The following is a 26,521-nucleotide window of genomic DNA, read 5'->3' on the forward strand; positions in this document are numbered from 1 at the left end:
AGCACTTTTACAGCGCACCGGTGAGCGCCATAGAGCACTTCAAGCTATGGTCTTGCTTAGGCAGGTACTTATGAGGCAAAGGGAGATATCTGAGGCTGCAAGGGATGAAGGGGATTATTGGAAGAGACAATACACAATTGTCTCCACGGCATATGAGCATGTGAGCATGGTTCCCAAGATGCTTGAAGAATACGAAAAATGCCGTGATAATTATGACAAGCTGGTTTATTTGTGCAATGATTTAATCCTAGACATTCCAAAGAGTTTGGCAAAGGCGGAATCATCTCCTATTATCCTTCCTAAAGAAGTCAAGGAGTTCATGGAGCTTTGTAGAGACATGGTGGACAAGTTCAAAGAATGTGAATACAAGATCACACTCACAAAGATGTTTTTGATTCATGGCAAACTCAACAAGCATTCAAGCAACAAGGTACAAGCAGAAGAACTCAAAGAAAAGCAAGCTTTGGTCTCTCATAACAGAGCAGGTCGACCTACTATGCACACAGGTCGACTCAACACAAGCAAAATAAGAGGAACTCAGAAAATCAGCAGTTAGGTCGACCTACTCCCAACACAGGTCGACCTAAAATGAAGAAATTTACATATCATTCTGCTAGGTCGACCTACACAACAACTAGGTCGACCTAATCTGAGAAAATTTCCCCAAAACGCATCTGAAAAGGATTCTGGTCGACCTACCTCTTTGACAGGTCGACCTAACTGGGAACAAATGACATCCAAAAGATATGCAGCTCTGTTAAGTCGACCCAGCCCTAAATTAGGTCGACCTATCTGATCAAAACTGACTTCCAAAGGATATGCAGCTCTGTTAGGTCGACCCATCCCTAAATTAGGTCGACATATCTGATCAAAACTGTCAAAATTTCTGGTTTTCTCTGCATCAACTGAAAAGCTCTCATATATATTGTCCAAGGTTCAATTATTCAAAACAACACCAACGACTGGAAGATACACAAAGGCTTCTCATCTTCGTTCTTCGTCATCTCCAACACAATTACACATAATCATTCTTGTGTTGAGGGTTAGTGATCGAGTTCGATAACGTCCATGGAACGGAATTGAAGATTCCTAGTGGGTGAAGATTTGTGGGGTTTTTGGTGAATAAAATCTGCGAGTTTTGTCCTCCAAGATAGGTGTTTCTTGGGGGTTTTTATCAAGAGGTTTCATCGAGGATCCATCTGAGTGTGAAGATTGAAGAACAAGGGTTCAAGGCAATTCAAGACACTGCAGAAAAGGGATCGAGTGAAGCTCTTGGATCACCTTGATCTGACTCAAGATTAAGGGGGAAGAAGATTCAAAGGATCGACATAATTGGTTTATGGTTTATCGCTTTGTTATCTTCTTTGTATAAACTGCTTTCAACATTAATGAAAGATTTCCCAATTTCAGTTTGGAATTGGGGGCAGACGTAGTCGTAGCGAGGACGATCGACGAACTGCCTAAACAAATATCGTGTTCTTGTCGCTTTTACCTTTTCATTTACGTTCTGTTCATATTTGGTTATAATAGCAAATTGATCAACGATTCGAGTGTTAAGATTGTGAATTAAGAACTTATATAAACATCACAATCCATCACACATAGAATCACCATTAATTTGATCATTATCACCAAGTGTTTGTGTTTTTGCTTCTTTCACTATTACTGCATTGCAAACGTCGTTCATCATAAAAGAAGTTAATTGATTTTCAATAGAGCGACGTATTGATTCTATAGTGTATTCTCTTATCGTTTATCTCAAGCTGGTTAGTGGTTTTAACACATATACAATCGTTTCAATAGTGGTTCGGAATAGACGCGAGTCGATTCAGAATCACTTCTGCTTAAAGTTCAATTAATTCCGCAAAACTGTGTAAGATCTATTCACCCCCCTCTAGATCCTAAGGCCAGCGTCTAACAAGTGGCATCAAGAGCTCTGGTTTATTCCGTGCTACGTGAAACACTTATTGGAAAGATGGCTTCCGGACCTAAAGGGGCTCACAATAGAGCTCCAGTTTTCAACGGTGAAAACTATGGCTATTGGAAGGATTGTATGTGTGTCCACATCAATGCAATTGATAGGAACATCTGGACAGCTATTGTCAATGGTCCCTTTCAGATCACCATGACAAATGCAGCTGGTGCAGTTGTTCCAAAACCAGAAAATACTTGGGATGCTGAAGATGAAAAGAGATATGCATACGATTGGAAAGCGAGAAACATTCTAATCTCAGCTCTAGGAGTTGATGAATACTATCGCGTTTCCCATTGTAGATCCGCTAAAGCTATGTGGGACACATTGCAAGTTGCCCACGAGGGAACGGATGATGTCAAACTAGCTAGGATCAATACGTTAACTCAAGAGTTCGAACTCTTCCACATGGAAGATGGTGAATCCATCGAAAACATGCAGAAGAGATTCGTTCACCTGAAAAATCGGTTAAATTCTCTTGATAGACCTGTTTCCAATGCAGTTGCTACTAACAAAATCTTAAGATGCTTGAACAGGGAATGGCAACCCAAAGTTACAGCAATAAAGGAAGCAAATGATCTAAACACCTTAGACATTACCACTCTCTTTGGTAAACTAGAGGAACATGAACAACACCTTAAATGCCTTGACATGCATGAGAAAAGGGCAAAGAAAGAAAAGAACATGGAGAAAGAGGTAGAGAAGAAGTCAATAGCTCTAAAAGCTTCAAGCTCCAAGACCTCAAGACAAGAGCTAAAGGATAGTGATACAAGTGATGACGAAGACTCCGATGATGAGGAAATGGGACTGTTTGTGCGAAGATACAACAAATATCTAAAGAAAAATGAAGCAAAACATTCTGACAAAGGCTTGATCAACTATAGAAAGCAATCAAACAAGTTCAAACAAGATGACGACAACAAAGGAAAAATCAAAGGCCTTTGCTTCAATTGTGGGAAAGCCGGTCACTACAAACTGGATTGTCCATACCTTAAGAAGGAAAAAGAGAAGAACCAAAGCAAAGGTCATAACAAATCTAAAAGAGCCTACATAGCATGGGAAAGTGATTCATCTAGTGAAAGCTCATCAAGCGATGAAGAAGAATCAGCAAACCTATGTTTCATGGCTCATCAACACAAGAAAAAGAAAGCTGTAAGTCATCTTAAACCTGAACTCGTAGATAAGGTATCTCATTCTCAACTAAAACTTGCTTTTGAAGAATTACATAGAGATGCAATTAAAGCTTTCAAACTTTTGGCCTCAAATAAGAAAATATTTTCATATCTTGAATCAAAAGTTGAGAAAACCGAAAAGGATATGGAAGCTTTAAAACAATCTATGCTAGACATTCAAAAGGATAAAGTTGAAATAGATCCTACATCATGGTTTGGTTGTGAGACATGTCACATTTGGCAAAAAGAAGTAAGAGATCTAAAAGCCAAGTTAGACAAGGCTCTACAACCAAAAGTGACTTTTGCCGTTGATCCAAATAAGTTCAAAAGATCGTATACTCCTTTATATAGCAAATACACTTTTGTACCAAAAGTATCAACTAGCAAAACAGCATGTTTTCATCATATTACCTGTCATTATTGTTGCAAAAAGGGTCATACCATTGAAAAATGCAAATTTAGGAGAATTTTAGTTCCTAAAGGAGTATTTCAATGGTTGCCTAAGTGCAACAAATTGTGTACTCACTACCAAGGACCCAATGAAAATTGGGGACCTCCCTCTCTAAATTAATCTTGCAGGAAAAGTGTCTTGACATTGCCGAAAGGTTGTGGTTCCTTGATAGCGGATGTTCAAGACACATGACTGGAGACCTATCTCTTTTCGTTGAGTTTCAAGCAAAGAAAAAGGGGTATGTCACCTATGGAGATAACAATCGGGGAGCCATACTTGGTAAAGGAAGTGTAGGTAACCCTTCTACCACTACTATAACTGATGTGCTGCTAGTAGAAGGTCTTAAACATAATCTTTTAAGTATAAGTCAATTGTGTGACAAAGATTTTAAAGTAATGTTTACAAATTCTGGCTGCACAATAGAACATACTAAGAAAAGAGACATTATGTTTAAGGGCTTAAGAGTAAACAATATCTACATGCTAAACTTGGATGAGGTATCTAAGTCTAGTACCAAGTGTCTAATTGCTCTAGGCGAAGACTCATGGCTTTGGCATAGACGTCTCGCCCACATAAATTTTGACTTACTAAATAAAGTTGTCACAAAAGATTTAGTAATCGGCTTACCTAAAATGAAGTTTTCAAAAGATCATCTATGTGATGCTTGTCAAAAGGGAAAGCAAACTAAAATCTCTTTTAAATCAAAAAACGTGGTTTCAACATCACGCCCTCTTGAACTACTTCACATGGATCTCTTTGGCCCTTCAAGGACTAAAAGCATAGGTGGAAACACCTATGGTTTTGTCATTGTCGATGATTACTCTAGATTTTGTTGGACAATCTTTCTACCTAGTAAGGATCAAACTTTTCCAGCTTTCACACAATTTGCAAGATTATGTCAAAATAAAATGAACAACAAAATAGTTGCAATTCGAAGTGATCACGGTGGAGAGTTTGAAAACTATCTTTTTGAAAAATACTGTGATAAACATGGAATTGAGCATAACTTTTCAGCTCCTAGAACACCTCAACAAAACGGAGTGGTTGAACGTAAAAATCGGGTTCTAGAGGAGCTGGCAAGAACAATGCTGAATGAGGGTAATCTACCCAAGTATTTCTGGGCTGACGCGATTAGCACCGCATGTTATGTTTTAAATAGGATAATAATACGTCCTATACTGAACAAAACTCCCTATGAATTACTAAAAGGTAGAAAACCAAATGTATCTCATCTCCATGTATTCGGTTGCAAGTGTTTTATCTTGAACAATGGTAAGGATAATCTTGGTAAATTCGATGCTAAAGCTGATGAGGGCATATTCCTTGGTTACTCACAATCTAGCAAAGCATATCGGGTATATAATAAGAGATTACTTATAGTAGAAGAGTCGGTACACGTGTCTTTTGATGAATCTTATACAAAATATGTCGAGAAAGGTCTTTCGTTTAATGGTGCAGGTCCATCCACTGAAGACATTGTCAAGGATAAGGAAGACGAGAATGAAAGTATTGTAAAGAAAGATGCTGAGAGAGAGAAAGATGAGTCTCACGATGAAAATGAAAAAGAAAGCATCTCAAACAATGAAGAACTTCCCAAGGCCTGGACAAATGTGAAAGACCATCCAATTGACAATATAATAGGAGACATCTCAAGGGGCGTTACAACACGCTCAAAGATAAGTAACTTCTGTCATCATTTTGCTTTTGTTTCACAAGTTGAGCCGAAAAACGCTAAGGATGCATTACTTGATGAGCATTGGCTAATGGCCATGCAAGAAGAATTAAACCAATTTAAACGGAATGATGTTTGGGACTTAGTCCCTCATCCGGGAGATCATCAAGTAATAGGCACTAGATGGGTTTTTCGTAACAAACTTGATGAAAACGGCGTTATTACTAGAAACAAAGCTAGATTAGTTGCCCAAGGTTATAATCAAGAGGAAGGTATTGATTATGAAGAGACATACGCTCCTGTAGCACGTCTCGAAGCTATTCGTCTCTTACTTGCTTATGCTTGTTCTAAAGATTTCAAACTATTCCAAATGGATGTTAAAAGTGCCTTTCTAAATGGCTATATAAATGAAGAAGTCTATGTTGCTCAGCCACCCGGCTTTGAGAATTACATGTATCCAACTCATGTCTATAAGCTGAAACGTGCTCTATACGGTCTTAAACAAGCCCCTCGGGCTTGGTACGAACGTTTGAGCAAATTTCTCCTTAGTCAAGGGTACTCTAGGGGTAAAGTTGACACTACTCTCTTTATTAAAAGAAAATATAAAGATATTCTCTTAGTCCAAATTTATGTAGATGATATTATATTTGGGTCGACTAATGCAAAACTTGTCAAAGACTTTTCTAAGCTTATGCAGAGTGAATTTGAGATGAGTCTCATGGGTGAGCTAAATTTCTTCCTTGGCCTACAAATCAAGCAACTCAGTCATGGAACGTTTATGAATCAAACTAAATACTGTACGGAGCTGCTCAAAAGATTTGGAATGAGTGAAGCAAAGGAAATTGACACACCTATGGCAACAAATACTAATCTAGACAAAGATGAGAAAGGTAAAGAGGTTGACGTGAAATTATACCGAGGTATGATAGGTTCACTGTTGTATCTTACTGCCTCAAGACCAGACATTATGTTTAGTGTGTGTATGTGTGCAAGATATCAATCTTGTCCAAAAGAATCTCACTTAAAAGCTGTCAAAAGAATTCTGCGATACTTACGTGGAACTACTACATATGGTCTATGGTATCCAAAGGGAAATGAGTGCCATTTGGTAGGATTCTCCGATTCAGATTTTGCTGGCTGCAAATCCGATAGAAAAAGCACCAGTGGAACATGTCATCTATTCTCAAATTCATTGATAAGTTGGCATAGCAAGAAACAAGTATCGGTTGCATTATCTACTGCTGAGGCAGAATATGTAGCTGCTGGAAGCTGCTGTGCACAAATATTATGGCTCAAGCAACAACTTCCTGACTTTGGTATTAAGCTTGATCGCATACCTATCATGTGCGACAACACAAGTGCCATAAACTTGAGTAAAAATCCTGTCTTACACTCACGTACCAAGCATATTGAAATAAGACATCACTTTCTACGAGATCATGTAGAGAAAGGAGACGTTACATTTGAACATGTAGAAAGCAAGAAGCAACTAGCTGACATCTTCACCAAACCTCTAGCAACGGAGCAATACTTCAACATTCGTAGGGAATTAGGGATACTCGATATCTCTAATTTGGGATAATTTTGTTTGTTCTCTCTTAATATTATTCCTTTACTTTATATATATTTTTCTGCTAACATTTCTCTTAGCGTAAAGGTAGTTCATCATCAAGCCAGGCGTCATTCCACATTGACTAAAGGCTGCCACTAAAGTTGACACCTACATATTGAGAAAGCGGTAACGTAATTGTTGTTCACTTCCAAAAATATTATTGATACTATAATATGCTATCAATTAACATGCTTATAGTGACTTCATGCATATATCTCTCTTGCTCATATATGTGTCTCATCTTTAATACACCTTTAAACATATTTGGGTCTTATGCTATCACTATCTACCTTTTATCTATTATACTATGAATGCTAGCATTTTATCTATGTTTCTCTCGTTACTCTTCTCTTCTGTTTTTTTTTTCTTGTATCCCTTTTGATGTTGTCAAAGGGGGAGATAGATGCTGAGTGTACGGGGGAGCTCAGCTGAGTAAATAGATGCTGAGTGTACGGGGGAGCTTTTACGTGTACGGGGGAGCTTTTACGTGTACGGGGGAGCTTTTACCACTTATTGCCAATGCTTCTACTACCGGTTTGCCATCATCAAAAAGGGGGAGTATGTGAATACAAGATCACACTCACAAAGATGTTTTTGATTCATGGCAAACTCAACAAGCATTCAAGCAACAAGGTACAAGCAGAAGAACTCAAAGAAAAGCAAGCTTTGGTCTCTCATAACAGAGCAGGTCGACCTACTATGCACACAGGTCGACTCAACACAAGCAAAATAAGAGGAACTCAGAAAATCAGCAGTTAGGTCGACCTACTCCCAACACTGGTCGACCTAAAATGAAGAAATTTACATATCATTCTGCTAGGTCGACCTACACAACAACTAGGTCGACCTAATCTGAGAAAATTTCCCCAAAACGCATCTGAAGTGGATTCTGGTCGACCTACCTCTTTGACAGGTCGACCTAACTGGGAACAAATGACATCCAAAAGATATGCAGCTCTGTTAGGTCGACCCAGCCCTAAATTAGGTCGACCTATCTGATCAAAACTGACTTCCAAAGGATACGCAGCTCTGTTAGGTCGACCCAGCCCTAAATTAGGTCGACCTATCTGATCAAAACTGTCAAAATTTCTGGTTTTCTCTACATCAACTGAAAAGCTCTCATATATATTGTCCAAGGTTCAATTATTGAAAACAACACCAACGACTGAAAGATACACAAAGGCTTCTCATCTTCGTTCTTCGTCATCTCCAACACAATTACACATAATCATTCTTGCGTTGAGGGTTAGTGATCGAGTTCGATAACGTCCATGGAACGGAATTGAAGATTCCTAGTGGGTGAAGATTTGTGGGGTTTTTGGTGAATAAAATCTGCGGGTTTTGTCCTCCAAGATAGGTGTTTCTTGGCGTTGCACCCCAAAATTTGCCCATTTATTTATATCCAATTGGATTTCATATCACATTCATATGCATACCTCATATAGGTCCTTCATTCATATATCCATTCATTTCATTGCCATCATTCCAAGAAACTGATAGAAACTGATAAAAAGAAGTGGAAATTGAGAACGCTCTGGTTAAAGGGAAAGTCAGGTCTGAAATTGATGTGTGAGACATTTCATTCACATCCTTCTGAGACATTTCATTCGCACCACCACCTTCATCACTCTCTCCCACCGTTAATCTTCAAGAACTCCACCACCATAACATATTCAAGATAACAAAACTTGCTCTCTCAAGATCCTCATCATCAAACTCCACACATTCAAGAGGAAGTGGTAGAGTTTTCTAAATCTTTGAATCAAGAGTTTGTTCAGGTACGCTTTCTGATCCCTCTAAGCATGCTAGTAACATGTGAATAAGTCGTACGCATCGTATACGCATTGGTGTGTTCTCTTTCGTAGATTTGTGTTTGCTTCAGATGCTTGAATTTGACTCGTACTTCCTGGCATGTTGATGTTATATTTGAGTTCTATGTGTGTATACGAATACGTTGATGTGCATAGTGGCAATTTAAGGGAAATTTTGCAAGTTAGGGTTTCCAAATTGGTTTCGGTTTAGGAGATAGAGGAAGAGTTACGGGAAACTAACACCGGATTCGTGCTCAGCACGAAAATCCGAGTGAGATGGTGGTGATTTGATCAGTTTCTGGGCAATTTCCGCCGTGGTTCCGGCGAAGACCCTCGGAGAAGACGACCGGAACAGTGAGTTCCGGCGTCTGTGTGTTTTCATGGCCCTTCCCCGTTTCGCGTACGTGGCAGTACGCTATTGGGCCGAGTTCCCATACTTTTGGTTTTTCCATTTAATCCACATGATTAGGACGTGAGGTGGTGGGTTATGATTGGTTAGGATTTATAATTTTGTTTTATTCAGCTTAAGTTCCATCGTGCCCAATTGATATTTGTTACACATTCTTCATGCCACATTTTAGTGATTAAAACTATAGCTTAAAAGTAATGAACAATAGTCATGCTGAGAGTAAAAAAAACAACAAAAATGCATTTGTCACATGGGCCTCACAAGTTTTCTGACGGCACCCCAATTTTACTGATGCACACACAGTTTATATGATGATCTGGGCCTCAACGCCATTCCTTTCCACACCCTCCAGCTTTAAGGCCCATGCGCCATTTACATTAGAAATAGTTCATTTTCTTTTTACTAATTCACCCCCTTCTGGCAATAACAAAAACAAACAAAAATAGTTCTCTTTTTTTCTTTTGCTTGATATTTGAATTTTGTTTAAACAAAAATGGCAAAAAATATTTTTTCAACCAATTAGAATTTTTAGGAATTTTTGTTTTCATTAGATTTTAATTGTTGGATTTTCTTTAAATTTTGATTGGTTCCCTAATAAAAAATACATAGTTTTTAGTTTTAATTCTTAAAAATAGTCTTAAACATGATAAAAAATAAAATTGCTTGTGAATATTTTCTTGTTTAGTTTAGATTTTAATTCTTGCTTTTTTTGTGAATATTTTTCTATATTTTGCAAACACCAAAAATGCCCCTAGTTGTTAAAGTTGACTTTAGTCAACTTAAACAACTTTCTTCCCCTTAGAATTTAGTTTAGATATTAAATAGACTATAATAACAATTAGGTTTAGAAAATAGGTTAGTCTCCCTTCTTTCATTCTTTTTCTTTTCAACATTAAAACACTAATAAATGGTTAAATAAAATCCCTTTAAAAAATACAAAGAAAACACTTAAAAAACATTAATAAAAAGTGAAAATCATTAAATAGGGGATGGAAGCTTGAACGTCCCTTGCTTAAGGGAATGTTCGAGTGCTTGGATCTCCCTTGCTTAAGGGTCCCATTCAGGCGTAAGTTCCGAACTTCTAAAAAACACAAACCAAAGAGTAACTCGAGTTTCCCTTGCTTAAGGGATTTCCTCGAAACGCTCAAACTCTCTTCTATCTCTCGCCCTCGTGGCATTCTTAAGAACATGTTGAATCCATTCCATAATTAGGCGTATAAGTCTCCAAAGGTCGAGCATCGTGGAGTGCGACTTTAACCTCTGTTCAACTAAAAAACACAAAAACATAGAAAATCTTGAGCCGAACTACGGTCGCTCTGATTCCTTAAAGGGATACGTAGGCATTGGGTCGCGGGGCCTAAGCGAGCACACTTGTAAATAATTGCTTCTTTTCCCCGTATTTCTTTTGCATTCATTCGCATTTATGTTTTAGACATTAGACACCCTTTAGATAGAAACAAACATAGGTGGATACCATCGAGTACGATGGGCGTGAGGGGTGCTAACACCTTCCCCTTGCGTAACCGACTCCCGTGCCCTGTTCTCTGGTCGAAAGACCTTGTTCTTATTCTGAGTTAGGTTTCCTGGTATTCCTTTCCCTCGATGGGATAAATATATTAGTGGCGACTCTGATCCATTTTTCGCGGTAGCGACAGCTGGCGACTCTGCTGGGGATGTTGATAGACCTGTGCTGGTCCATTCCTAGCGAGTCGATCCTAGCCTTTGTTTGTTTCTTTTATTGGGTGTTTCTTTGTTTGTTTTTATGTTTACATCTTGTATATATGTTTGCATACCATGTTTATTTCCGCTTGCACATCATGCATCTGGACTATATTATGGGTCCCCTGTGGGGGCCACATATTTTTCTGCTCTGTTTTGCAGGTGGGGGGTTTTTGTGAGGTAAAAGGCCCACTACCCAGGCCAGTGACACATAGGATTAGCGTGGATGCCCATGTTGACTCCCGTAGCGCTTGCTATGATCGAGCTTGACATGGGGTACCACAACTGGGCGAGGTTCTTTCATGGAACACTGTGTCTGGCACGCTTGTTGCCTCAAACACTTTGTACCCCATGGGAACTGTAGACCCTAGTGACCATTAGGGACCACTTGTCCGTGTCTAGACTACATACCTGTGAGATTGGGGTGGGACAGGAAACCTTGGCTCCTACATACCTTGACTCCTTCACATTTGAGGTCGGACCTTTATTCGGTCTGTTCTCATGGTGCTTGATATTCTGGTATTCAAAAGGGCGTCGAACCTTTGATCCTGTGACATTTGACTTGCACAGAGGTTTTACATCAGTTGTCCAGAGATTGTACAGATGTTACTAAGATTATATGGACCCTGCTCCCATGTCTTTGCATCGCATAACATCATTCCTTCATCCACGTCATTTGTGGGGGATCCTAAAGTCTGATTAAAAAAAAAAGGGAAAAGAAAGAGGAAATGAAAAAGTAGAAAAACAGAAAAGATGGAAAAAAAAAGATGCTATATGAAAAAAAAACAGCTTTGATAAAAGAGAAATAAAAAATATGAAAAGACTCTAGGATTCCCCGTAAACGAAACATGCATTCATAATATCATGCATTTCATATGTCTCTTAGAAGCTTATGGGGGCCCTTTCTACTCAAATTCAGACTTCAACAACAAAAGTGACTTCTCACCGCTACGTGCTCGAAAGTTAATGATGGAACAACTCTGTGAGGATATGAATGAGATGAGAACATAAATGGGGATTGACATGAATCAGTGTATGGAGGTTGTCTAAGGTTTCTCTCTTTGACAAGAAGAATTTGAGACAAGTCCCTCAAAGGGCAAATGCAAATGTTAATCTCAACCATGAGAAGGTCTTATGAATCAGAATGGTTTGGAAATTGAAGCTAAATTGGTAATCATCTCTTATACATATGTGGAAGTTGCTTGGGGCTCCCGACCGAGGGATAAGCAAGACGTATTCTGGTCTTGAGCACTGCATCATTCGCATTGCTCGAATCCCTAATGCACTACAAATTCTTGGGTGACTCAGTCAGAATCTTTGGCCATATGGTAATCAAGAGTGTTCTACATAACGCTTCTCATGCTCAAGTTGCTTCCCTGTTTATTGGAATTTCAGTTGGTTAAGATTCGAGTATTGGGTCTTCTTCACCACATATAGCTCTCCTGAGTTTGATGATCATACTAGCTTCATTCATTCATGATGGTGATTACTATTCTAGTATCTATATTTGGGGCTCCCGACCGAGGGATAAGCAAGACATTGTCTATCTTGAGTATTGCATCATTTGCATTGCTCGAATCCCTAAAGTAAGGCAAAAATGCACCACTCTTTTACGCCTTTGTTGGAATATTCTCTTGGGAAGTAATCTAAAGTGTATGGAAGGAACATATTATAATGCTATGTGGTTACCATGCTGGGGCACCTAGCCATTCAACTGGAGGTGGTAGGACATTCAAAGGCAGAATTCAAGTCCTCGACGATTCCAGAGCAGTCTCATCCACTCAAGAGGTTTTATGCACCAATTGAAGTCTCAATGGAGTATCAAAACTGCAAAAGGCATTCGAGAGCAATAAGTCCATACGGAGTCGAGTCTCCTCTACAAGGGTATTCATTTAGTTCTTTATTGCATTCTCATTTGTAACATTCCATTGTTTGTTTAAGCATTGCTAGCATGTAAAATTTGTTAATTTCTGAATGAAAATCATAAGGCATTGTTTATGTGTGTCTTGAAGTAATCCATTCGTTTTCGCTCAAAAAAATGTTTTTGGCATTACGATACCAACTTTTACTTATCTCTTGCTTAGGCAACGAGCGGAGGGAGAATGATGAAAAAATGAAAAATCCCTAATTGTGTGTTTTTGAATAAAACCCTGCTGATGATGTACAGGCATTATTTCAAATCCCCAAACACTGGAGATATAAGGGAGATAGACCCTCGTTAACCCCGTTGAGCCTTGAAGTAGGAGTTTCTTTTCTGACCAGAAAAAACCCTTATTTTAACCCTGGGGCAGGGTAGTGTTCAGTTAATTCGACCAAGTGTTCAAAACTCATAAAGGATATGCATCCAAGGATACAACAATGGTTATCCTTCAAAAGGTTGAGGAGAGTCAAAACCGTGAGGGTTATCCTTCACCTACCAAGAGGACAAAAGATGACGATGCCACAATGGTAATCCTTCACCAATCATGGAATGAGGCAGTCGCAATCACTTCCAACGAATCAAAAACAATGCAAGGTCACACGACTTGTTCAAAAAAAAAAAGAAAGAAAAAAAGAAAGCAAAGAAAAAATGATGAAAAAAAATATAGCAATAAAAAGAAAATGATGGTGAAAATAAAGAAAGAACAAAGTCGTGTGATAATGAATCAGAAGAATAAAAGGTGAGCGGCTGCCATGTCCAAAAAACCTCATTGATTCCTCAACCGAGTAGAAAAAAAAAAAGAAAAATATTTCATTGTGAGGGACGAACACTCATGATTAAGTTAACTGAATATAGAAATGGAGAACATCATGAAGGGGGTGGGCACCAAATAATTTTGAGCCTAAAAATCCTTTGTTTTCTGGAAACCATGAACCTGACCAAGTTACAACCCTCAAAAGTCCTAATTGAAGCAGGGTTTATTTTGAAAACGCATTCCGATGAGATAGCGTTCAACTGACTCCCAATGAAGCGTAACACATATCTATGTTGGTATTGTATGCCCGCTTTACATTTCATTCACAAGAGGTGGCCACCTCATTGCATAAAAAGTTTTAAACTTCAAGACTAGCATAGGCTTTGCATTAGAATTATCATTCTTAGAATTAACATTCTTTTGCATACAAAACATTTGCTTAAACATCAAGAAAGTTTCCATGGTGAGAATCCGTAAAGAGCTTGATCATGTCAAAGTAAAAGGACTTGAGAACTCCTTAGAGTAAAAAAGCAATCATTTCAGAGACTGATATCAAGGGGCATGATGCCTGAAGACTTCCATTGAGCATAACCAGTTGATACCTTCTTTGATTGGTCACCCTGAGGGGAGAAGTCTGAATACTGTATTGAGCATGAGCAGTGGATACTCTTTTTGATTGATTACCCTGAAGGTTTTGAATACTCTATTGAGTGTGGTAAAGTTACTTCCACGATTTGTGGGATCTTAATGGAAGTAAAGCTCGAAGGTTCTGATAAGATATACATAATCAGGGGCAGTCACGACGAGGAATCTCTCTCGTGAGTTCAACCTATCTGGGGCAAGCAAATCAAGGTTTGACATCTCAAATTCGACCAATCAGGGCTAATCAAGTCGAGGAATCTCTCTCTCGATTTCAATCAATCCGAAGTAGTGACGTCGAGGAATCTCTCAAGCTCACTCAATCTGGGGCAGTCACGTCGAGACTCGACAAATCTCTTCAAGGATCCGTGGATCAAGAGAAAGAATATTTCAAACGCTTGAATATGCTGGGGCAGAATTATCTCAAGTAGTTGTGGTGTAGTGATCCTTTCGAGGCAAATGTCTTCGTAAACCAAATCTCTTCGTAGGACAGGCAACCTGGGGCACAATCTTTTGGGAACCGTCATTCACTTGTAAAGTGTAGTTGACCATCATGGAGTTGATAAGTATCATAATACTCCCCCCAGCAAGATGCCTAAAGTTACTCTCTCCCCAAGCATAGGAGTTTATTTCTCCTAAGAGTTAATTCCATTCCCCAAGCATAGGAGTTTATTTCTCCTAAGAGTTAATTCCATTCCCCAAGCTTAGGAATTTATTTCTCCTTGAAAAGTCTCTCCCTGAGCATAGGAGTTTATTTCTCCTGAGAATTCATTCTCTCCCCAAGTATAGGAGTTTATTTCTCCTCGGATTTGTTCCAATCCTCTCAACAAGGGTTCCTTATCCGAATTTCTAATCCCCACCATGGTGAATTGAGGGAATCTCCTCAAGCTAAAAATTCTCCGAGCTATGGCACATGGTGAGAAGTCAGAAATTAATCTTCAAGTCAACAATCAGAAGTATATCCTGCAAGTTAAAGTCCAATGTCTATTGGCACCCCCACAGAGTTCTTAACACTAAGGGGATTCTCCCTGGTGTTTACCTCTCTCGAGGTCAGAGACGAAGCTCGATCGACAAGTCAGCGGAATATTCTCTAAAGGGCCCTCGTTATCTTTGTATATAGTAATCATTACATTTACATTGCATCTACAAAAACGCGTAGCATTTCCATGAATATGGAGCATTACGCCATGAAAAAATCAAACATGCATAAGCCAAGTTTGTTTGTGCTCCAAAGGCACAAGGTAATATATATCCCCAGAAGAAGTCTCACTTTCTCTCCAGTGTGGATTGAATACGAAGTTAGTCTTCATTAAGATCATTGTCTCTTTGGTTATTTCCCGTTTGCTGAGTTCAATCGTTTGGATAACCCATACTTTGTGTGTGGCAATTCGAATGATTGTCACTCTTGTAGAATTACACCCCGCCTTTTGGCCTGAGGGAACAATGTAATTCTTATGTTCCATATATAACAATACCTCTTTCAAAGTCCAGTGTTTACTGGCATCATCTAATAGAGTCTGGTCGTCACCAGTTTTCTCTTTGTACTTACTTTTTGTGAGTCCCCTTATTGCCTTTTGCATAAGGGATATCTCTTGCTTCTCGCAAGTTTGCCTTGGTTATTTTCCCGTATGCTGCGTGCAGATTAGAGTGCGAATGAGGGTGGGCATTCAACCCATCTCATTTTTCAATCATTTGGGTAATCATACTTGGTGCGTGGCAACTCGAATGAATGCCACTCTTGAAGAGTACACCCTGCCTTTTGGCCTGAGGGATCTATGTAACTTTTATGCTTCGCAAGCATCATCATCTCCGTGAATGTTCAGTGGTTACTGTCATCCGCGTGTCGAGTCTAGTCGTTACTAGTCTTGTTTTGGTTATTTTCCCGCATGCCGCGTGCATAATAGAGTGCGAATGAGGGTGGGCATTCAACCCATCTCATTTTTCAATCATTTGAAATCCATACTATGTGTGTGGCAATTCGAGTGATTGCCACCCTTGAAGGGTTACACCCCGCCTTTGGCCTGAGGGATCCATGTAATTCTTATGCTTTGCAAGCATCAATATCTTCCTGAAAGTCCAGTATTTACTGGCATCCCCTAATTGATTCTAGTTGTCACTAGCCTTTCTTTCAGTCAAGCCCATTGGTTATTGGCATCGCCTTCAAATTCAGTGTTCATTAATATCCCCATAGAGTCTGGTCATTACCAATCCCTCTCGATAAAGTCCAATGATTATTGGCATACCTTTTCAGATCTAGAGTCGCGCTACGGTTGTGTCTCTTTTTCAAAGTCTAACTAAGGTTAGCAATCTTTTCCAAAGTCTAACTAAGGTTAGCAATCATTTTTCCAAAGTCTAATTAAGGTTAGCAATCTTTTCCAAAGTCTAACTAAGGTTAGCAATCTTTTTTCCAAAGTCTAATTAAGGTTAGCAATCTTTTTCAAAGTCTAACTAAGGTTAGCAATTTGGTAGAGTCGTCTACGGATGGGTTCTTCCTTGTGGAGTCACGCTACGGGTGTGTCTTCTCTTTTCAAAGTCTAACTAAGGTTAGCAATTTGGTAGAGTCGTCTAAGGATGGTTCTTCCTTGTGGAGTCACGCTACGGTTGTGTCTTCTCTTTTCAAAGTCTAACTAGGGTTAGCAATCATTTTCAAAGTCTAACTAAGGTTAGCAATTTGGTAGAGTCGTCTAAGGATGGTTCTTCCTTGTGGAGTCACGCTAAGGTTGTGTCTTCATTTTCAAAGTCTAACTAAGGTTAGCAATTTGGTAGAGTCGTCTACGGATGGTTTCTTCCTTGTGGAGTCACGCTAAGGTTGTGTCTTCATTTTCAAAGTCTAACTAAGGTTAGCAGTTTGGTAGAGTCGTCTACGGATGGTTTCTTCCTTGTGGAGTCACGCTAAGGTTGTGTCTTCATTTTCAAAGTCTAACTAAGGTTAGCAATTTGGTGGAGTCGTCTACGGATGGTTACTTCCTTGTCGAGCCACGCTACGATTGTGTCTCTGTTTTCAAAGTCTAACTAAGGTTAGCAATTTAGTAGATTCATCTAAGGATGGTTTCTTCCTTGCGGAGTCACGCTACGGTGGTGTCTTCTTTTTCAAAGTCTAACTAAGGTTAGCAATTTGGTAGATTCATCTACGGATGGTTTCTCCTTTGTTGAGCCACGCTACGGTTATGTCTCTTTTTCAAGTCTAACTAAGGTTAGCAATTCGTTTGGTCCGCCTTTGGCTGGTATCTCTTAATATAACTCAACATTCTTTGCGCTACCACGGAATGCAAATTTTGATGGTACTTTTGGGTATTCAATCCACTTACATCTCAAATGTCTCGAACGTGTGTCGTCCGTACATTCAGGTCCAAGAAGATTGAATAGGGGCAGCTGTTGCACCCCAAAATTTTCCCATTTATTTATATCCAATTGGATTTCATATCACATTCATATGCATACCTCATATAGGTCCTTCATTCATATATCCATTCATTTCATTGCCATCATTCCAAGAAACTGATAGAAACTGATAAAAAGAAGTGGAAATTGAGAACGCTCTGGTTAAAGGGAAAGTCAGGTCTGAAATTGATGTGTGAGACATTTCATTCACATCCTTCTGAAATCAGGGTTTGAATATTTACAAGTTAAAGCTTTGATAGAAGATACAGTCTCCAGATTCATCTGATCCTTCAAAACTAGGGTTTTTGACCAAAGTCGACCAGGTTGACTTTTTGGTCAAACATTTAATTAGGAATTGACTTTTTGAGTACAAAAATGCAAATGCTTGAAGAAATATTCACTGGAGTTTCTTTGGTTAAAAATTGATTGAGAATTGAATCAGAAACTGAATAATCGGGAAATTCATCCGCAATTTGAAAAAATCAGGAAAAGTTGACTTTTTTGGTCAAAATCAGGGCCAATATGCAAATATTAACTTTTGATTGAAAGTCGGTCAAAGAAAGTCAAAGGGAACGAGTAAAATAAAAAATAAACACAAATTACCAAAAATGGAAGTTGGTTAAAAAGAGACATGCTATAAATGGAAAGTTCTTAATACTTAGAGAAATTTGGAAGTTTTGAAGGTTTTCAATTTTGGCTGGGCAGCTGACTTCAAGTCATATTTACACATGGATCCTGGCCTCTTTTCAAGACAAGGTCAAGAGTAATAATGTTCATCTCATGGCATACTACAAGTTTGTAGTTGGAATCATTTTCAAAAGATGCTTGGATCGAAAGTTATGGAGGTTGGAAGTTGAACATTTTCATTGAAACTCAAGTCAAGTTGCTGGGCAAATTTCTGGGCAGCATGCAAGCATTTCTACAAACACGTGGTATGCCAAACTTCAAGCTGATTATAGAGAAGCACAATGGCTCATCAGGTGCGCACTTGGTATGAATCTCTCCTACTCCATGCCCTCTATGCAATGAGACAAAAATAATGCAATTTAGTTGGGTATTGAATCATCTATGGAGCCTTAAAGGCAAGACGTCACCAGGTCACGTTTTGGCATATGGCTGGAGAAAAAATGCTGGGCACGCGCAGGCAATACAACGAACACGTGGTGTGCCATGTTTAGAATTGATTTTAGTGATCTACAAGCATTTTCAGCATTCTACTACCACACCAAGCTCTTGTATCCCATGTTCTTTATACAATGATCCCAAGTTTGAAATAAATGGTGAGACCTAGCCATAGGGGTACGAGCATAAAGTTAGTGTTGTGTGTGTTGGTCTAGTAAAAACACTGAGCTTAAAACTCTTGTAGCCAGCACATGCACGAAAAACAGATTTTACCCATTGAGCCATGCACAATTCTGAGTATACAAAAGTAAAAGAAAAAAACTTACTCCAAATACGATTCCTTGTTCATTAAGTTGGAGAAAGAAAATGATACTCTACACTCACATTCCCATGCACTTCCCATGCACTCTCTATATAAACTCCTCACACCTCATTCTCATGGAGGCTCATTTTTTTCACAGACTCCACACACTCCATTTTTCATCTTCACTCTCTTTTCTCTCCACTCTCTTCTCTCTCTCTCTTCACTCTCTCAACAACCTAACCAACTTTCTTAACAAACTTTTACGACCATCACAAACCTCCATAACTGATTTCCGGCCACCATAACTAACCCCCTCCGATCAGAACACCACCACAACCACCTTCATCGCATCGTCATCGTCATCTCCTCAACGCATAGCATCAACGAACTACAACCGAATCGCACCACCACCTTCATCACTCTCTCCCACCGTTAATCTTCAAGAACTCCACCACCATAACATATTCAAGATAACAAAACTTGCTCTCTCAAGATCCTCATCATCAAACTCCACACATTCAAGAGGAAGTGGTAGAGTTTTCTAAATCTTTGAATCAAGAGTTTGTTCAGGTACGCTTTCTGATCCCTCTAAGCATGCTAGTAACATGTGAATAAGTCGTACGCATCGTATACGCATTGGTGTGTTCTCTTTCGTAGATTTGTGATTGCTTCAGATGCTTGAATTTGACTCGTACTTCCTGGCATGTTGATGTTATATTTGAGTTCTATGTGTGTATACGAATACGTTGATGTGCATAGTGGCGATTTAAGGGAAATTTTGCAAGTTAGGGTTTCCAAATTGGTTTCGGTTTAGGAGATAGAGGAAGAGTTACGGGAAACTAACACCGGATTCGTGCTCAGCACGAAAATCCGAGTGAGATGGTGGTGATTTGATCAGTTTCTGGGCAATTTCCGCCGTGGTTCCGGCGAAGACCCTCAGGGAAGACGACCGGAACAGTGAGTTCCGGCGTCTGTGTGTTTTCATGGCCCTTCCCCGTTTCGCGTACGTGGCAGTACGCTATTGGGCCGAGTTCCCATACTTTTGGTTTTTCCATTTAATCCACATGATTAGGACGTGAGGTGGTGGGTTATGATTGGTTAGGATTTATAATTTTGTTTTATTCAGCTTAAGTTCCATCGTGCCCAATTGATATTTGTTACACATTCTTCATGCCACATTTTAGTGATTAAAACTATAGCTTAAAAGTAATGAACAATAGTCATGCTGAGAGTAAAAAAAAACAACAAAGATGCATTTGTCACATGGGCCTCACAAGTTTTCTAACGGCACCCCAGTTTTACTGATGCACACACAGTTTATATGATGATCTGGGCCTCAACGCCATTCCTTTCCACACCCTCCAGCTTTAAGGCCCATGCGCCATTTACATTAGAAATAGTTCATTTTCTTTTTACTAATTCACCCCCTTCTGGCAATAACAAAAACAAACAAAAATAGTTCTCTTTTTTTCTTTTGCTTGATATTTGAATTTTGTTTAAACAAAAATGGCAAAAAATATTTTTTCTACCAATTAGAATTTTTAGGAATTTTTGTTTTCATTAGATTTTAATTGTTGGATTTTCTTTAAATTTTGATTGGTTCCCTAATAAAAAATACATAGTTTTTAGTTTTAATTCTTAAAAATAGTCTTAAACATGATAAAAAATAAAATTGCTTGTGAATATTTTCTTGTTTAGTTTAGATTTTAATTCTTGCTTTTTTTGTGAATATTTTTCTATATTTTGCAAACACCAAAAATGCCCCTAGTTGTTAAAGTTGACTTTAGTCAACTTAAACAACTTTCTTCCCCTTAGAATTTAGTATAGATATTAAATAGACTATAATAACAATTAGGTTTAGAAAATAGGTTAGTCTCCCTTCTTTCATTCTTTTTCTTTTCAACATTAAAACACTAATAAATGGTTAAATAAAATCCCTTTAAAAAATACAAAGAAAACACTTAAAAAACATTAATAAAAAGTGAAAATCATTAAATAGGGGATGGAAGCTTGAACGTCCCTTGCTTAAGGGAATGTTCGAGTGCTTGGATCTCCCTTGCTTAAGGGTCCCATTCAGGCGTAAGTTCCCAACTTCTAAAAAACACAAACCAAAGAGTAACTCGAGTTTCCCTTGCTTAAGGGATTTCCTCGAAACGCTCAAACTCTCTTCTATCTCTCGCCCTCGTGGCATTCTTAAGAACATGTTGAATCCATTCCATAATTAGGCGTATAAGTCTCCAAAGGTCGAGCATCGTGGAGTACGACTTTAACCTCTGTTCAACTAAAAAACACAAAAACATAGAAAATCTTGAGCCGAACTACGGTCGCTCTGATTCCTTAAAGGGATACGTAGACATTGGGTCGCGGGGCCTAAGCGAGCACACTTGTAAATAATTGCTTCTTTTCCCCGTATTTCTTTTGCATTCATTCGCATTTATGTTTTAGACATTAGACACCCTTTAGATAGAAACAAACATAGGTGGATACCATCGAGTACGATGGGCGTGAGGGGTGCTAACACCTTCCCCTTGCGTAACCGATTCCCATGCCCTGTTCTCTGGTCGAAAGACCTTGTTCTTATTCTGAGTTAGGTTTCCTGGTATTCCTTTCCCTCGATGGGATAAATATATTAGTGGCGACTCTGATCCATTTTTCGCGGTAGCGACAGCTGGCGACTCTGCTGGGGATGTTGATAGACCTGTGCTGGTCCATTCCTAGCGAGTCGATCCTAGCCTTTGTTTGTTTCTTTTATTGGGTGTTTCTTTGTTTGTTTTTATGTTTACATCTTGTATATATGTTTGCATACCATGTTTATTTCCGCTTGCACATCATGCATCTGGACTATATTATGGGTCCCCGTGGGGGCCACATATTTTTCTGCTCTATTTTGCAGGTGGGGGGTTTTTGTGAGGTAAAAGGCCCACTACCCAGGCCAGTGACACATAGGATTAGCGTGGATGCCCATGTTGACTCCCGTAGCGCTTGCTATGATCGAGCTTGACATGGGGTACCACAACTGGGCGAGGTTCTTTCATGGAACACTGTGTCTGGCACGCTTGATGCCTCAAACACTTTGTACCCCATGGGAACTGTAGACCCTAGTGACCATTAGGGACCACTTGTCCGTGTCTAGACTACATACCTGTGAGATTGGGGTGGGACAGGAAACCTTGGCTCCTACATACCTTGACTCCTTCACATTTGAGGTCGGACCTTTATTCGGTCTGTTCTCATGGTGCTTGATATTCTGGTATTCAAAAGGGCGTCGAACCTTTGATCCTGTGACATTTGACTTGCACAGAGGTTTTACATCAGTTGTCCAGAGATTGTACAGATGCTACTAAGATTATATGGACCCTGATCCCATGTCTTTGCATCGCATAACATCATTCCTTCATCCACGTCATTTGTGGGGGATCCTAAAGTCTGATTAAAAAAAAAGGGAAAAGAAAGAGGAAATGAAAAAGTAGAAAAACAGAAAAGATGGAAAAAAAAAAGATGCTATATGAAAAAAAACAGCTTTGATAAAAGAGAAACAAAAAATATGAAAAGACTCTAGGATTCCCCGTAAACGAAACATGCATTCATAATATCATGCATTTCATATGTCTCTCAGAAGCTTATGGGGGCCCTTTCTACTCAAATTCAGACTTCAACAACAGAAGTGACTTCTCACCGCTACGTGCTCGAAAGTTAATGATGGAACAACTCTGTGAGGATATGAATGAGATGAGAACATAAATGGGGATTGACATGAATCAGTGTATGGAGGTTGTCTAAGGTTTCTCTCTTTGACAAGAAGAATTTGAGACAAGTCCCTCAAAGGGCAAATGCAAATGTTAATCTCAACCATGAGAAGGTCTTATGAATCAGAATGGTTTGGAAATTGAAGCTAAATTGGTAATCATCTCTTATACATATGTGGAAGTTGCTTGGGGCTCCCGACCGAGGGATAAGCAAGACGTATTCTGGTTTTGAGCACTGCATCATTCGCATTGCTCGAATCCCTAATGCACTACAAATTCTTGGGTGACTCAGTCAGAATCTTTGGCCATATGGTAATCAAGAGTGTTCTACACAACGCTTCTCATGCTCAAGTTGCTTCCCTGTTTATTTGAATTTCAGTTGGTTAAGATTCGAGTATTGGGTCTTCTTCACCACATATAGCTCTCCTGAGTTTGATGATCATACTAGCTTCATTCATTCATGATGGTGATTACTATTCTAGTATCTATATTTGGGGCTCCCGACCGAGGGATAAGCAAGACATTGTCTATCTTGAGTATTGCATCATTTGCATTGCTCGAATCCCTAAAGTAAGGCAAAAATGCACCACTCTTTTACGCCTTTGTTGGAATATTCTCTTGGGAAGTAATCTAAAGTGTATGGAAGGAACATATTATAATGCTATGTGGTTACCATGCTGGGGCACCTAGCCATTCAACTGGAGGTGGTAGGACATTCAAAGGCAGAATTCAAGTCCTCGACGATTCCAGAGCAGTCTCATCCACTCAAGAGGTTTTATGCACCAATTGAAGTCTCAATGGAGTATCAAAACTGCAAAAGGCATTCGAGAGCAATAAGTCCATACGGAGTCGAATCTCCTCTACAAGGGTATTCATTTAGTTCTTTATTGCATTCTCATTTGTAACATTCCATTGTTTGTTTAAGCATTGCTAGCATGTAAAATTTGTTAATTTCTGAATGAAAATCATAAGGCATTGTTTATGTGTGTCTTGAAGTAATCCATTCGTTTTCGCTCAAAAAAATGTTTTTGGCATTACGATACCAACTTTTACTTATCTCTTGCTTAGGCAACGAGCGGAGGGAGAATGATGAAAAAATGAAAAATCCCTAATTGTGTGTTTTTGAATAAAACCCTGCTGATGATGTACAGGCATTATTTCAAATCCCCAAACACTGGAGATATAAGGGAGATAGACCCTCGTTAACCCCGTTGAGCCTTGAAGTAGGAGTTTCTTTTCTGACCAGAAAAAACCCTTATTTTAACCCTGGGGCAGGGTAGTGTTCAGTTAATTCGACCAAGTGTTCAAAACTCATAAAGGATATGCATCCAAGGATACAACAATGGTTATCCTTCAAAAGGTTGAGGAGAGTCAAAACCGTGAGGGTTATCCTTCACCTACCAAGAGGACAAAAGATGACGATGCCACAATGGTAATCCTTCACCAATCATGGAATGAGGCAGTCGCAATCACTTCCAACGAATCAAAAACAATGCAAGGTCACACGACTTGTTCAAAAAAAAAAAGAAAGAAAAAAAGAAAGCAAAGAAAAAATGATGAAAAAAAATATAGCAATAAAAAGAAAATGATGGTGAAAATAAAGAAAGAACAAAGTCGTGTGATAATGAATCAGAAGAATAAAAGGTGAGCGGCTGCCATGTCCAAAAAACCTCATTGATTCCTCAACCGAGTAGAAAAAAAAAAGAAAAATATTTCATTGTGAGGGACGAACACTCATGATTAAGTTAACTGAATATAGAAATGGAGAACATCATGAAGGGGGTGGGCACCAAATAATTTTGAGCCTAAAAATCCTTTGTTTTCTGGAAACCATGAACCTGACCAAGTTACAACCCTCAAAAGTCCTAATTGAAGCAGGGTTTATTTTGAAAACGCATTCCGATGAGATAGCGTTCAACTGACTCCCAATGAAGCGTAACACATATCTATGTTGGTATTGTATGCCCGCTTTACATTTCATTCACAAGAGGTGGCCACCTCATTGCATAAAAAGTTTTAAACTTCAAGACTAGCATAGGCTTTGCATTAGAATTATCATTCTTAGAATTAACATTCTTTTGCATACAAAACATTTGCTTAAACATCAAGAAAGTTTCCATGGTGAGAATCCGTAAAGAGCTTGATCATGTCAAAGTAAAAGGACTTGAGAACTCCTTAGAGTAAAAAAGCAATCATTTCAGAGACTGATATCAAGGGGCATGATGCCTGAAGACTTCCATTGAGCATAACCAGTTGATACCTTCTTTGATTGGTCACCCTGAGGGGAGAAGTCTGAATACTGTATTGAGCATGAGCAGTGGATACTCTTTTTGATTGATTACCCTGAAGGTTTTGAATACTCTATTGAGTGTGGTAAAGTTACTTCCACGATTTGTGGGATCTTAATGGAAGTAAAGCTCGAAGGTTCTGATAAGATATACATAATCAGGGGCAGTCACGACGAGGAATCTCTCTCGTGAGTTCAACCTATCTGGGGCAAGCAAATCAAGGTTTGACATCTCAAATTCGACCAATCAGGGCTAATCAAGTCGAGGAATCTCTCTCTCGATTTCAATCAATCCGAAGTAGTGACGTCGAGGAATCTCTCAAGCTCACTCAATCTGGGGCAGTCACGTCGAGACTCGACAAATCTCTTCAAGGATCCGTGGATCAAGAGAAAGAATATTTCAAACGCTTGAATATGCTGGGGCAGAATTATCTCAAGTAGTTGTGGTGTAGTGATCCTTTCGAGGCAAATGTCTTCGTAAACCAAATCTCTTCGTAGGACAGGCAACCTGGGGCACAATCTTTTGGGAACCGTCATTCACTTGTAAAGTGTAGTTGACCATCATGGAGTTGATAAGTATCATAATACTCCCCCCAGCAAGATGCCTAAAGTTACTCTCTCCCCAAGCATAGGAGTTTATTTCTCCTAAGAGTTAATTCCATTCCCCAAGCTTAGGAGTTTATTTCTCCTTGAAAAGTCTCTCCCTGAGCATAGGAGTTTATTTCTCCTGAGAATTCATTCTCTCCCCAAGTATAGGAGTTTATTTCTCCTCGGATTTGTTCCAATCCTCTCAACAAGGGTTCCTTATCCGAATTTCTAATCCCCACCATGGTGAATTGAGGGAATCTCCTCAAGCTAAAAATTCTCCGAGCTATGGCACATGGTGAGAAGTCAGAAATTAATCTTCAAGTCAACAATCAGAAGTATATCCTGCAAGTTAAAGTCCAATGTCTATTGGCACCCCCACAGAGTTCTTAACACTAAGGGGATTCTCCCTGGTGTTTACCTCTCTCGAGGTCAGAGACGAAGCTCGATCGACAAGTCAGCGGAATATTCTCTAAAGGGCCCTCGTTATCTTTGTATATAGTAATCATTACATTTACATTGCATCTACAAAAACGCGTAGCATTTCCATGAATATGGAGCATTACGCCATGAAAAAATCAAACATGCATAAGCCAAGTTTGTTTGTGCTCCAAAGGCACAAGGTAATATATATCCCCAGAAGAAGTCTCACTTTCTCTCCAGTGTGGATTGAATACGAAGTTAGTCTTCATTAAGATCATTGTCTCTTTGGTTATTTCCCGTTTGCTGAGTTCAATCGTTTGGATAACCCATACTTTGTGTGTGGCAATTCGAATGATTGTCACTCTTGTAGAATTACACCCCGCCTTTTGGCCTGAGGGAACAATGTAATTCTTATGTCCCATGTATAACAATACCTCTTTCAAAGTCCAGTGTTTACTGGCATCATCTAATAGAGTCTGGTCGTCACCAGTTTTCTCTTTGTACTTACTTTTTGTGAGTCCCCTTATTGCCTTTTGCATAA

Source organism: Vicia villosa, unplaced genomic scaffold (assembly GCF_029867415.1).
Source record: "Vicia villosa cultivar HV-30 ecotype Madison, WI unplaced genomic scaffold, Vvil1.0 ctg.000650F_1_1_1, whole genome shotgun sequence".
Taxonomy (NCBI): domain Eukaryota; kingdom Viridiplantae; phylum Streptophyta; class Magnoliopsida; order Fabales; family Fabaceae; genus Vicia; species Vicia villosa.